The sequence below is a fragment of the Jaculus jaculus genome, chromosome 1 (assembly GCF_020740685.1).
Source record: "Jaculus jaculus isolate mJacJac1 chromosome 1, mJacJac1.mat.Y.cur, whole genome shotgun sequence".
Lineage (NCBI taxonomy): Eukaryota > Metazoa > Chordata > Mammalia > Rodentia > Dipodidae > Jaculus > Jaculus jaculus.
The window spans coordinates 133129794-133139004 of record NC_059102.1 but is presented as its reverse complement, the minus strand read 5'-3'; positions in this window follow the sequence as shown (position 1 = coordinate 133139004).

Here is a 9211-nt window from a genome sequence, read left to right as displayed (position 1 = left end):
ACTAAAAGTAAGATTATAGATAGGGAAAGATGCAAAATTCTCCTACTCTTAAAAGTTACAGAATGGCAAAATCAAGGAACTTCCCTGTAGCCAAGAAATAAATCCCCAACTCTCCCTGGGGTGGAAGGAGGGGACACTCAACTAGAGTCAGAGCAGAAGCTTCAAGGCCAGAGATCATCCCCACACAGCTGCCTTCTAATACACACTGGCAGAACTTAAAATTGGAAAAACCCAAGGCCACAGAAAGTGGGGGGGGGGGGTGAGTAGATAAAGGAGATAATGTTGTCTGGGCTACTGGAAAATTCCACCACTCTAGACTCTGACACTGAAGAAGAAATTAAATGATAGAAAAGGCAAACCAAGAAAAAAGTCTCACTGTAAGGTTTCACAAATGCTTCTGAGTTAAACAAATGTGATGAAAGTCAGTCAAGCCCTAAACTCAACAGTACACCTACCAGAAGAGGGAGAGCCCCTCCACACTTGCAGAGAGGGTCATGCTGTCCTGTTGTGTGCCCCAGGGGCAGAAACGTCAATCAGGAATAGCTAAATTCTGGGGCCAGTCCCAGGCAAGTTCTAGAAACTTGGGGAAACTCTATCTTGCTCTCACATGCTGCAGCTGGAGCAGCTCTCCAAGCTTAGAACAAAATGGGAACTACACATGAGCAGGTGCCTGCAATTGCAATGTGCCATTTAGTATCTCCCCTGCATGGCTTGACCTACGTGATGGCCAGATGGCCCTGGAATAGGAGGGGGAACCTGACACACAAGTCTCACTGGACAGGGAGACAAGCCACAAGTCTCTCTGGGCTTATGTCACCCCCAGGGAAACCCCCGATGGCTCTGCTTTCATGGCTTCCTTGCCTTTCAGAGCCACAGGGATCTACAGGCACAGGGAATCACAGGGTCCTGGTCCCAACCTGATGATGGAGGAGTACGAAATTGCTGCCAACAGATGGGGACCTCTCATAAGACATGTGTAAGGGACTTTATCTCTCTACACTTCTATGGAACTGCTAACAGGCAACAGCCCCAAGATTTGTGTTTAGATTGAGAACTCAATACTGAGTTTAGCTCAACAATTGTCTGGTTTGCCTTTATTCTTAAGCTATGTATAATCAGCCTCAGTCAAGGTTTTACTTAAGTAACTGTCTCATTTCTTGTGTCTTAAGTTCATTACTTATAGATATGTTGATACTTAAGACATGTTCCCCACTCTAGAAAAATGATCTTAAATGTTGCTGTTCTGCTTCCAGTTTGTGCGGTAATTGGTAACTACGTAAGTATACAGAGTAGCCAAAATTGTTTTCAAACACAGATGCCAAGATTTTATACTGTCTTGTCTTTTCCTATCATACAGTTTCTAGATCAAGTCAATTGATTTAAAGTTGTGGATAAGGGCTGGAGAGATGGCTTAGCGGTTAAGCGCTCGCCTATGAAGCCTATGGACCCCAGTTCGAGGCTCGGTTCCCCAGGTCCCATGTTAGAACCAGGTCCCATGTTAGCCAGATGCACAAGGGGGCGCACGCGTCTGGAGTTCGTTTGCAGTGGCTGGAAGCCCTGGCGCGCCCATTCTCTCTCTCTCTCCCTCTATCTATCTTTCTCTCTGTGTCTGTTGCTCTCAAATAAATAAATAAAAAGTGAACAAAAAATAAATAAATAAAGTTGTGGATAAAATATTGTTTCCAGCCGGGCGTGGTGGCGTACGCCTTTAATCCCAGCACTTGGGAGGCAGAGGTAGGAGGATCGCTGTGAGTTCAAGGCCAACCTGAGACTACATAGTGAATTCCAGGTCAGCCTGAGCCAGAGTGAGACCCTACCTCGAAAAACAAAAAAACAAAACAGAACAACAACAAAAAAATATTGTTTCCAAATGGAATTTCAAAGGGGAAAGTGTCAGGGGATGGGGGAGGGAGGGAATTACCGTGGGATATTTTTTTATAATCATGGAAAATGTTAATAAAAATTTAAAAATTAAAAAAAAATTGTTTCCAGGGTGGTTAACATGTTCTGCCTATACTTATAACTGACAGATACTTAAAAGATAAAATATGTATGTTTTATATGTTCCAGATATAGCTTACACTGTCACCTGACAACTAAACTTAAATGTTACTCAGAATGACTTTAAACTATTGTGTCATTCACTGACAAGATCTGCTTTGCTAACCAGATATGTCCTGTACCTTTTAAGCAAAATATGTTTTGTTAATAATATATGTAGTCTCTTTTAGTGATTAATAACCATATGTAGAAGCCAAGATCAACTGGAAACATTGGGGTTAAAAGGATAACCAATAATTTGGTTCCTGCTCCCAGATCAGAAGGCCACAGGAGATGATGGGACACTTGCTAACTTCTAGCCTCTGGTAAATTGCCTGTCTTCTTGATCATGGAAGACCCACAGACCCGGAGATGGACTCCACATCAACGTATCTGCAACAGCAGAGTCACATCAGAGAAAAATCAGTCCTCCAGGCTTTCCAAAAGAGGGCCACTTGGTCAGCACGGCCTTGAGTTATCCTAGTAGATGACAATGCTGAGAGTCACAGAACTCCTCACAGGTCCCTAAAGTCTCTCCTACTGAGCCATGAATGACCTCTAAAATATAATACATAGTTAATTTTTGCTGCCAACATGGTCTTAAACACCCAGTAGAGAATATATTTACAAGATATTACTATATAAACCAAGATTCAGACAAACAGACTGCCCTGCCTAATGTTGTCTTATAGAACTAAACTAACTCATGCTTTCTGCCTCTGCCTGGCCCTGATTAGCCAGCCACTGTTTGCCTTTAAATCAAAGGTCCAAAATTGTCCTCACTGATTATGTTTGCCTGGTAGTTATTGATTTGTACTAGTCCAATCTTTCCTTGACATGTCTTATTAAAAGGAGGTATATCACTAAGGACAGATCTCAGAGCCAAGCCCTAAAGTACATTTAGGTCAAATATAGAGCCCAGCCCTAAGATGTAACATCAGTTTAGAGTTCTGGCTGTTTGTACTTGCTAATGTTGGTGGTGCTGGTCGTTTGATGGTATCTCTTTGCTTGGGTTTATAGAAGTAAGCCAGACTCTCCTTCCACTGATGATGCTTCCTTAAAATTTGTAACACAAGGGGACCCACATACCCTTGCAAAATTTGGTCCACACCCACCAGTCAAGTGATATAAACTCATCACACCAAAATCAAAAGGACAGTATCTTCAGTCAATTGTAACAATTAACAGCTCACTAGGGACCCAGAGGTCCCCTCAAACTCTGGAGGACATCTGCCCCTGCCAAAAAGACTGCGGCCCTGCTCCATACATGACAGAGCCTGAGCACTTCAACATGAGATGCCAAAAAATCAGACACATGCGTAGGATACTAGCCCTTTCCATTTGCTGGCCAGACCAACTCATTTGATAACCTCTCTCCATAGAGAAATTTTGGTTCCAATAGACTTTTATGTCTTTCACTCCTGAGCAGATTCAGTTATTTACTATTGCCTCATATTACATCCTTTTTCTTCCACAGAAATATGTTTCTTTTTGAGGAATGTTACCACCCCTCCTCTACTGCATGAATGTCCTGTGCTCTCCTCACAATAGACTTAGTCACAGTCACTCCTGCTCCTGCTGACTAATCTTGTACAGAGCAGACCCTCCTTGTTCTCTGTCTTTTATTATAATAAGTCTTTTGTGTTGCTATTCATATTTTTTAAGGACAATAATCATGAACTACTTCCTGCTGCTGAAAATTCAATACAAAATTTAATGGTAACAATGTCAGCATTCCCAATAACAACTGACATATGCTTGGCCTTCAAATTCATGCTTACACAAGACTCTGGAGGTCTTACAGCTGATGTACTCAAGATCTCAGGCCTGCCCACTATATGGATTACATGAGGACACTGGCTAGCTCCTTTAATGTAGCCTCTCCTAATAACTATGCTGGGATTCGTGTTAAAAATCCAATGTTCTAAATGCTCTATCCAGGTTCATCCAGTCTCGGATGGAAATAATTAAAATACAGCTGATACACCAGGTATACCAGCCATAACATACAAAATCATAAGGTGTTAGGATGAAAAAGAGGAGAGAATATGGTAGAAAAGAAGCTAAAAGTTGAACTGATTCACTGTAAGAGTTAATTGATGAGGAGCTAAAACTCATCTTTGTCAACAGACAGAAAAATCCCAGAGGGAACTGTCGAGAAAGGGCCCAAAGGGATTTAGGCTAAAACAAGATAAAATACAGTTCATTGTTAGGGTAGCCTGACTACAGAAATTATTGACATGCAAATTGTCACATCTTGTTTGTTCACTTCTCCTTCCCTTTAGCTATGAAAACTATAAAATGGGCCAAAGCTTCTTTGGAGGGCTACTTCAAGCTTTTTAGCACCTGGGTAATAAACTCCTCCACTTTCACTCATTCTGGCATTGGAGTGATTTTTCCATAAAATTTCTATAATAAATCCACACGACAATTTTCTTTTCTAAAAATCTATTTAAGCTGGGCTTTCATTTCCATTCTATTGCTGAAATCACTCATGTTCAAGTTGCCAGCAATCTTAAGTCTTTCTAACTCTATTAGATTTCAAAACATCTTTTCCTTGAACTCTTTATACAGCACAGATGATTGCTGTGTCCTTGAAACACACCTCATCCAGTCCGACACCAAGGTCAACTAGAGATCCAAATCATCTCTATTCCCATTGTCCTATTCCTATCCCATTAACTTTCATCTCTCATGTGAATTACTGCAATAGACTCAGTCTTTTAAAAAATATTTTATTTTTATTTGTTTGACATAGAAAGAGGGAGAGAGAATGAATAGGTGTGCCAGGTTCTCCAGCCACTGCAAACAAGCTCTAGATGCATGAGTCCCCTTGTGCATCTGGCTAATGTGGTTCCTGGGAAATCGAACCTGGGTCCTTTGACTTTGCAGGCAAATGCCTTAACCGCTAGTCATCCCTCCACCCCTAGACTCAGTCTTCTATAGTAAGCAATTTTCATTTTTGATGGCTTAGTAGCACCTAACATCCCTTCCAATTATATCCCCACTTGATTACAAGGATTTATACATAGATACAGAATCAGAGATTTTCTCCTTCCCAGGATGTCTGGCAATATGAGGCCTGTATATAATCATCCAGAAAAACCAGCATGAAAAAGACAAGAACCATCTTAAAGTTACGAGTTTTAGCTAGGCATGGTGATGCATGCTTATTGATAGCCAAACATCATGGACTTTGTATAAACCAAATCACAATATTCTGATGTCTGGAAAAGTCTGATATTAACAAAGAGTAGAGTTTACATATTTAAGGCACATGAGGCTACAGAGTAAATTATGAACAAAAGATCTGTTTACAGAATTTAAAATAAACAAGAAATCTATATTATGAAGTAACATTTTTGGCTTAAATATAAAGACATGAAAAATTTTATAACTTTTTAAAGTTTATCAGAAGTGGGATACTTTTATATAATATATACAAATATATGTTTGAAATGAGGAGATTTAGCACTTTTAAAGGAAAAGACAGGGAATGGGCACACCAGGGCCACTTGTTACTACAAACAATTTCCAAATGTATGATCTACTATGTGCATCTGATTTTACAAATAAGCACCTTTAACTGCTGAGCCAAAAATTATTTTTAATCTCTTTCAAATCAACTTTATAGAACTATATTGAATTCTAAACATACACAATTTTTTTTTTCTGAGGTACAATTTCCCTCTAGTTCAGGCTGACCTGGAATTTACTTTGTATTCTCAGGGTGGCTGTGTACTCACGGTGATCCTCCTACCTCTGCCTCGTGAGTGCTAGGATTAAAATGTGTACCACCACGCCTGCACACAATTTTATGACACAATCTCATAACTATTTGAACCTTAACCAACTCTATAATTCTGCCTGTAATACTTTGGTAAACTTGTTCAGTAATGATGTAAATTAAAACTAATGTATTAAGACTGATTGTTGGAAAAATTGAGGAATTGCATCTTAAATCACAACATAACTTTGTTTAGAATTTCTTTAAAAATTTTTTTTATTGGCAACTTCCATAATTGTAAGCAATATTCCATGGTAATTCCTTCCCTCCCCCCCCCCCTTTGAAACTCAACTCTCCATTGTATACCCTTCCCATCTCAATCAGTCTCTCTTTTATTTTGATGTCATGATCTTTTCTTCCTATTATGATGGTCTTGTGTAGGTAGTGTCAGGCACTGTGAGGTCATGGATATCCAGGCCATTTTTTTGTCTGGAAGAGCACATTGTAAGCAGTCCTACCCTTCCTTTGGCTCTTACATTCTTTCTGCCACCTCTTCTGCAATGGACCCTGAGCTATGGAAGGTGTGATTGAGATATTTCAGTGCTGAGCACTCCTCTGTCACTTCTTTTCAGCACTATGGTGCCTTCTGAGTCATCCCAAGATGACTGCCATCTGAAAAGAGAAGGTTCTATAATCAAAAGTGAGAGTAATGGAGCTGGACAGATGGCTTAGCAGTTAAGCGCTTGCCTGTGAAGCCTAAGGACCCATGTTCAAGGCTAGATTCCCCAGGACCCACGTATGCCAGATGCACAAGGGGGCAAATGCATCTGGAGTTCATTTGCAGTGGCTGGAGGCCCTGGCATACCCATTGTCTCTCTATCTGCCTCTTTCTCTCTCTGTCTGTCACTCCCAAAAAAATAAATTAAAAATGAACAAAACGTCACCATATTATAATCAAACTACCAAACACACAATCCAAAGAAAAAAATATTGAAAACAGTCAGAGAGAAAAATCAAGTTACCTACAAAGGCAAGCCCATCAGGATTACAGCAGATTACTCAACACAAACTTTAAAAGCCAGAAGGGCTTGGAGTGATGTATTCCAAATTCTGAAAGATAACAACTGTTAACCAAGGTTACTTTATCCTGCAAAGCTATCCACTCAAATAGACAGAGAAATAAGGACATTCCATGACAAAAGCAGGTTAAAGGAGTACTTGAAGACAAAATGAGCTCTATAGAAAATACTTGAAAGAATCCTCCATGCCAAAGAGAAGGAAAAGCACACATATAAGGAACCTGGAAAAAAACAATACTCAAATACTAATTCACACAAGAGAGCAAAGGTAGAACCGGAACCACAAAAAAAAAAATAAATAAATAAAAAGTCAAACATAAATACACACCTTTCAATGATATCACTTAATATTAATGGCCTCAATGCCCCAACCAAAAGACATATGTTTGCAGACTGGGTTAAAAAGCAGTATCCTTCAATTTGTTGTCTCCAAGAAACTCACCTTTCTACAAAGGATAGACATTATCTTAGGGTGAAAGGTTGGAAAACGGTGTTTCAAGCAAATGGGCCTAGAAAACAAGCAGGGGTTGCTATCCTAATATCTGACAAGGTAGACTGCAGTCTAACGTTAGTCAAGAAAGATAAGGAAGGTCACTTTATATTGATTAAGGGCACACTCCAACAGGAGGACATTACAATCCTAAACATAGATGCACCTAACATTGGGGCACCCAAATTCATCAAACAAACACTATTAGAACTAAGATCACAGATAACACCAAATACAGTGGTAGTGGGTGACTTCAAAACCCTCTCATCAATTGACAGGACATCCTGGGAAAAAATAAACAGAGAGGCATCTGGACTAAATGAGGTCATAGAAGGAATGGACCTAACAGATAGATACAGGACATTTCATCCAAAGGCTGCAGAATATACATTCTTTTCAGCAGCACATGGGACATTCTCTAAAACAGACCATATATTAGGACACAAAGCAAATCTTAACAAATTCAGGAAAATTGAAATAATTCCTTGCATTCTATCTGGCCACAATGGAATTAAACTACAAATCAATAGCAAGAAAGGCTATAGAGCATACACAAAATCATGGAAACTAAATAATACACTACTAAATGATGAATGGGTCAATGAAGAAATCAAGAAAGAAATCAAAAAATTTATAGAGTCAAATGATAATGAGAACACAACATACCAAAATCTCTGGGACACAATGAAGGCAGTTCTAAGAGGTAAATTTATAGCTTTAAGCACCTTTGTTAAGAAATTAGAAAGGTTGCAAGTAAATGACCTAATGCTTCACCTTAAAGCCTTGGAAAAAGAAGAACAAGGCAAACTAAAAATCAGTAGATGGGAAGAATAAAGATTAGGGCAGAAATTAATGAAATAGAAACAAACAAACAAAAAATCCAAAGAATCAATGAAACAAAGAGTTGGTTCTTTGAAAGGAAAAACAAGATTGATAAACCCTTAGCAAATCTGACCAAAAGAAAGAGAGAAGAGACACAAATTAATAAAATCAGAGATGAACAAGGTAACATCACAACAGATTCCAGAGAAATTCAAAAAATCATAGGGACATACTATAAAAGCATATACTCCACAAAGTATGAAAATCTGAAAGAAATGGATGAGTTCGTTGATTTATACGACCTACCTAAATTAAATCAGGATGAGATGAATCACTTAAATAAACCTATAACAAGCATGGAGATCTAAACAGTTATCAAAAATCTCCCAACTGAAAAAAGCCCATGCCCAGGTAATTTCACTGCTGAATTTTACCAGACCTTCAAGGAAGAGCTAACACCATTGCTTCCTAAGCTTTTCCATAAAATAGAAAAAGCAGGAATTCTACCAAACTCCTTCTATGAAGCCAGCATCACCCTGATACCAAAACCAGACAAAGATAGAAAAAAGAAAAAAAAGAAAATTACAGACTACTCTCCCTCATGAACATAGATGCAAAAATTCTCAACAAAATATTGGCAAACAGAATACAAGAAATATATCAGAAAGATCATTCACCTTTACCAAGTAGGCTTTATCCCAGAGATGCAGGAATGGTTCAATATACGCAAATCTATAAATGAATATACATCATATAAATGGATTGAAGGACAAAAATCACATGATCATCTCATTAGATGCAGAAAAAGCATTTGACAAAATCCAGCATCTCTTCATGATAAAAGTCCTACAGAGACTGGGAATAGAAGGAACATATCTCAATATGATAAAGGCTATTTATGACAAGCCTACAGCCAACATATTACTAAATGGGGAAAAACTAGAAGCTTTTCAACTAAAATCAGGAACAAGAAAACAGTGTCCACTGTCCCCACTTTTATTTAATATAGTTCTGGAAGTCTTAGCCATAGCAATAAGGCAAGAGACACACATA